The sequence below is a fragment of the Bradysia coprophila genome, unplaced genomic scaffold, assembly GCF_014529535.1.
Source record: "Bradysia coprophila strain Holo2 unplaced genomic scaffold, BU_Bcop_v1 contig_151, whole genome shotgun sequence".
NCBI lineage: Eukaryota > Metazoa > Arthropoda > Insecta > Diptera > Sciaridae > Bradysia > Bradysia coprophila.
Window position 1 is genome coordinate 5,216,303 of NW_023503423.1, and position 6,120 is coordinate 5,222,422.

A 6,120-nucleotide genomic window follows, 5' to 3' on the forward strand; every position below is an offset into this window, starting at 1 on the left:
GAGGTCCTTTTTGTCACTAGTGATAAAAAGTAAATCAATATACCATTGAAATGATGCATGAAAACGTGAACATTTTGCGACGGAATTGCATAAAAGTATTTTTAATCGGTTGATTTCAAATCTTGTACTTCAATTTTTTTAACATGCATTTTACTATATAAATACTGAAATCATACTACACCAGGGACTATTTTGAGAAATCGAATTTCTCAAAATTTCTCACTTATTTCTCAATTATTTCTCAAAGAATTTCTCAAAAATTTCTCAAATTTCTCAAAATTCTCAAATTTCTCAAAAATATAAAAAATTTCTCAAAGATTTCTCAAAGATTTCTCAAAGAATTTCTCAAGAATTTCTCAAAATTTCTCAAAGAATTTCTCAAAAATAGTCCCTGTACTACACAGAGCTTCGATAACAGATGAATATAATGAAAATAATGGGGAACTATAAATTGGACAAATTATTTTTAATTGTTGTTAAACATCATAATAAGCAAAAACTGCTCCAAAATGGCTGATCTATATTTTCAGCCAAAGATGTCAATACCCATGTAGTTCTTGTTACAGACAACCCTACATCTACTTTGATAGTCCATACGAAAATCGATTACGGTGGTCTTTGCGAGTTGCTTTTTTTACTTCTGTGACGAAAGAAAAACCTCCAAGTCGGTAGTACTGACTCAGTGGAATAATGCGTTGCGTCAAATTAGTTTAAAAAACGATTATTTAGCAAAAAAAACAAACGACAGCATTTACTAAATATCCACAAATAATTAGTAAAGTGCGTTTTTTAATTAGCGAATTCAAACGCCAAAACATCATAGACTGGGAAGCACTTAATTGACTGGGGACATGGATGACTTTTAAAACTCTGATAAATCGAAAATTGTGTTTTTTAAAGATGAACAAACTGTAAGTCTAATAAAAAAAAATGAAAAAAAAAACGAGAAAAGCAACGATATAGAAAATTTTATGAAAAAATAAGTAATTTTCTTTAATTTTCCCAAATTTCATAAATTTTCACAAATTTCATAAACTTTCACAAATTTTCGTGAATTTTCATAAATTTTCTCAAATTTTCACAAATTTCATGAATTTTCTCAAATTTTCACAATTTTCTTGAAATATTTTCGCGAATATAGGCACTGTGTGTGGTATGCCTGAATAGGTAATCTTAAGTAGAATCTAGGACACATAAGCTCTGATATCATTTTCAAAATGTTCGAGAGATCTGTTTTTTAAGGCCAAAAATTGAGCATTTTTTGATAGGAGGAAAAAGTAAACTCAAATTTCTTTTAGCTGTAATGAATTCTCTGGACCATAATACGTGTTTTATTGGGGCAGGCGTTTAAAAAGAAAATAAAAGTAACAATACGACCCACCCTGGTGTTCCTTCGATTACATTTTGAGCAACAAATATAGCTTTTGCGAGCATTCCCACCCAAACGATTTTGATTTTGCGGTGAAATCCCTCCAATCATTTCCAAGCCAATATCCCCATTTTCACGGAAGTCTCAAAATAATGTGGTTCAGCCCCACCGTGAGATGGGCAATATTGAAGTAGTGAGATGGGAGTAATTGTAAACAGAACTTTTTTCCTTGTTTCCATGAAATTTTTGAGTTATTTGGTTGTAAATTCTTTGATAACTTGAGTAATTCTGCAACGGATTTCTAGAAAAATTTTAATTTCTGTAATAAAATTCTGGATTTCTGGTCCAACAATCTAGAAGCACTTGTTTTTTGTTTGTTTCTTTGATAACTCGATGACTCGAGTAATTCTCAGAGGCTTCCAAAAACGCAGACGTGAAAATACTTTTTTAAAATTTCATTCGGTCTTAGTATCGAAAAGTGAGTTTTAAAGGTAGGTGCACGCATGGATTTACATAAGGTATAAGGTATTAAGTGTTTTCTGATGGTTTCGACCAGTAGATTCATTCATGTGATTAACTTCAAAGATTGAACTATGAATCTAAGATCTAAGACAATTTGTGCAGTAAATGTATTCTTAAAAGAATTTTTCCATGTTTATGAAAGATAATATTTGAACGAGTGTGAACTTCGCCAGAGCGAAGCGAGGGCCGAAATTCACACGAGTTCTCGCACAAGTTTCATTTATTTGAGAGGTAGGCAAGAAATACTGAAATACGCGGTTTTTAGTAGACAATATAAGGTACTCATATTAGGACTCCTAAATTTTATTAGTAAAACATCGCTCGCTGAACCTTCGCCTTGTTTGTTCAAAAAATTAAATTGAATTTGAGTAAGATAAAGTATAAAACGCCTGGTGTCTTTTAAGCACGGTTTCCTAGTAAAACTCCGTACATAATAGAGCGTATCGTGCTGTCCATCGGATCATATTATGAACGACGGTTATTATCATGGAGTCATTATTAACAAAATTCGTAGAAAGTTCTGTTTATCAAAATTATCTTCTTTCCCTGCATTTATAAAGGTACATTAGGATTTGTATACTTCTGTATGCAGGATACGTTTGTTGCTATGTGAAGTTTATCATGCTCAGGGTAGTTTACCAAAAGAAGTAAAAGAAATGCACAATTAATGATGTAACAAATAGGCATCGGTTTTTCGTCTGACTATAATTTGGTGATCTTAGAAACACCAGCTCATTTAAAACTAGTGAGAAAACAAAGACTGGAATTATTGAAAAATTAGGTCAGTCAAGGGACCTGACCCATCCAAGATGTGGGGACTAGTTATTAATTACGAAAATAGCCCAGACGAATGTTAGTTTTAAGATTATCAAATTGTGATAAATCGGTATGCTGTGTTAGTGGGCAACTTACTGTAAGTAGGCAGCACAATTTATTCGTTTAATAAATTTATGTTTCTAGGAGGATATGGCAGTATCATACAAATACATAAAATTGTATGCTAAAATGCGCGGTGGCGCTACTATTTAACTGAAAATTTTAATGTAATTATTGCGAAGCCCAGGACATCTTGACAATTCCGTTTTTCTTGTATCAGAAACAGCACACCGTGCAATTTAGCAACGTTCTCCCATATATGTTCACTATCCTATATTGCTTTCTAATCGTAACCATTTGTCAGGCAACATAAAATTGATAGAACCTTTCCTTCTGCAAACGTATCTTGTTGTTAGCTACAATAATTTTCTCAATCTTTTCTACACAAAACTTATTGACTAACAAAATGAGTGGGTACCGATCCACAGATTACACATTAGCAATTTTGTAAATTCGATAAACACTTTCTCGTATACAAGAAGTCATACATATTTTCCGTTCCAGACTCAATAGAAGTGCAATCATGCACTCTTTTTCACTTTATAGCCGTTTTATGTACAACATAAAATTTTCGAAGTGGAACACTCAAAGTCAGAGTCCAGCACATCAATTAGAGGGGTAAACTATCTCGAGAAATTGTGTTCTTAGTATTTCCATATATTTCTTTAGGTCTAAACTAAACTAACAATAGGCAGTAGTAGATTGCATCCACTTGGAATGGATGAAAAGTTTGTAGTCCACACAATGTAAGAGCTGTCATCTTGCTAGTCAAAATAACAATGTGCAAACAGTTACGTCAGTTATTTTACTAGTGGAAATGAAAATGACCACAAATATGGTCGGGTAATAAATCTATTCCGTGGACTACTGCAAGTAATAGTGCATTTCGTACCTAGGACTAAAAGTCTTTTTTAGCGTGTGAGAAGTTTCCAGAGAGAGCCGAAGGCGAGGTCTGGAATCGAATGCGCTAAAAAAGACTTTTAGTCCGTGGTACGAATAGTATTTTTCATATTGGACGGAGAAAAAGTGCGACGAAATCGCACTTTTCGGTTCCTAGGTATGAAAACTTATTTTATATACAGGCGGACCAAAATGGGCTCATTCTCTCATGAGATAGATAGCCAAAACGAAAACAGTTTTTCACACTTTTTCGTCCCAGTTGTGTCAACGTTTGTTCGGAATGTGACTTCTTGGCCGACCTGAACATAAAATCGTATATGCTACTCGGACCAAAAAGGTGTAATTTTTGACCACTGTGGTAAATACGTCCTCGCAATCCGCTCTGCTACATCCTCGGACGTATTCATCTGGGTCAAAAAAACACCTTTTTCGTCCTAGTGACATAATAAATGAGTGAATTTTGGATTATTATCTCGTGATTTCGTCCCTTTGCATGTAAAGTTACATGCGTATATGTTTGGGACGTATAACGTCAATGACAATAGCGTTTTTAGAGATTTTCGCGAGGAAGATATACTAAGTATTGGTTTGGGGATTTTTATTTTGACTTATGTTGTTGCACTCCTTGTCTTCAGCTCGAGCTGTAAACAAACGCCCATCAATAAAAATCTCCAATGCACAGCATTTCCTCTCATTGTTTTCCCCCCGGTGTAGGGCAAAAAATATAATTAAGAAATTAATTATCCGCCGAAGAACTGCTTATTTATATGGACAAACTAACAACGTTGTGTGGGCTGATTGAAAAAAAAGCCCATAGCGTGCAACAACCGTGATGAAAATTGAGTTTACTGCTAAACAATATTTAATAAGTCTTTAACACCTCTTGATTGTATCAGCAAACAACAAACTGTAGTAAAAACAAAAATTACAGAAAAATGGTGTTGTACATACGTACCATTTACAACGCATCATCATTAGATACAATGTTAGCAAAAGAAAGAGATTGCTATAGTAAACAACAAAAAAAAACCGATTCATTGAAATAAAAACAACTTTTCTCGCTATTTTTCTCGTTATGGTCTCGCCTTACATAACCGACATAACCCGATATTAAGATGATGTTTCGTTGCATGAAATTGGAATTATGGATCTAAACACACAGGAGAGTCTCAAGAATCGTGCCCTCCTTGCGATTACATTATGTACATAATTGCGGTAATAAATAAAGCATCACAGATCACAGAACAATATTGTTGCTCGGTTCAGCGTTATGAGACACCGTTTGTCTCAATTTGTAATAAAGTGTTCCGACGAATAATTAATCTCACTTAGATCACCTGGGTAGATATATATATATAAGATGCATGCATCATAATTTACGAATAAAGTGAATACAAAAACAAAACTTTTACGATTTAATGCATTCAAACCTCGAACTACCTCTCGTATTTCAGGCATGGTGACTAGGTATATCGACTGATAACAGCTATATGAAATTATGCAGTGAAAAGCGGAAGCTTGATGGGAACGACAGTCATGTTGCGTTTTTCATTGTTTAGCCTGTGGCGAATATATAATTGCAACGGAAAACGCAGCATAATTGACGATCCTATCAATGCAAAATTGCAGAGAAAAACGAGCTTTAAAATATTTGATCCTCGGTTCTTTCCAGTAAAAATTTCTTCAGCTGACTTTAAAGCTTTTGTCTGCACAAACGGCATGAGAAAACAAAACTTCCTACCAACGAAATACGAACGAACTGCATTAATCCAGTTGTTTTGTTAGTTATCTTATTCCATCGGTATCATCCAAAATATCGAGAAATATGATCCGACAGTAAGAGAATATCACGACTTGTTTTTGGTAATTGCATAATTTGAACTTTAAAATGGTAACAATAGAACCCGAGATTGTGTATCGGATCGGTGAGATGTAATATGTAACGAAATAATAAGTAAAAATTCGGATGAATTATTTAATTACGGTTTCAGTTGTGTACATGGTATACCAAATGGATGTGAAAATAAATAATAATAATAAAAAAGAAACAAATGTGAACGTGTCTGGTATATGTGCCACATTATTAGCGCTAATAAAACCTTTGTGAATTTTATACATTACCAGCATAATTGAAGTTAATTGCCTTTCGAATCATAGGAGTTGGCAATTTATTGAGTGATGATTATTTGGATGATTTGCTGAGAAAATATTCTATCACTTCATATCGCGTGCAAAAAAAGTTGATGTAATAAGTACACACCTTCAACGCCTTCAAAAGTAAATAAAAAAAAAATTATGAAAAATTTATTAGTTTCGTCAAACAGTCTATATGAGGCTTTGTTGAAGCTGGTGCAATAATGTCCGAAAAACAAACTGGCAGGAAAATTCATTAGCTTGAGAGAGGTATATGTGCCTAAGACCTTGTACTTTTTCATGTTTCAAGTATTTTGTTC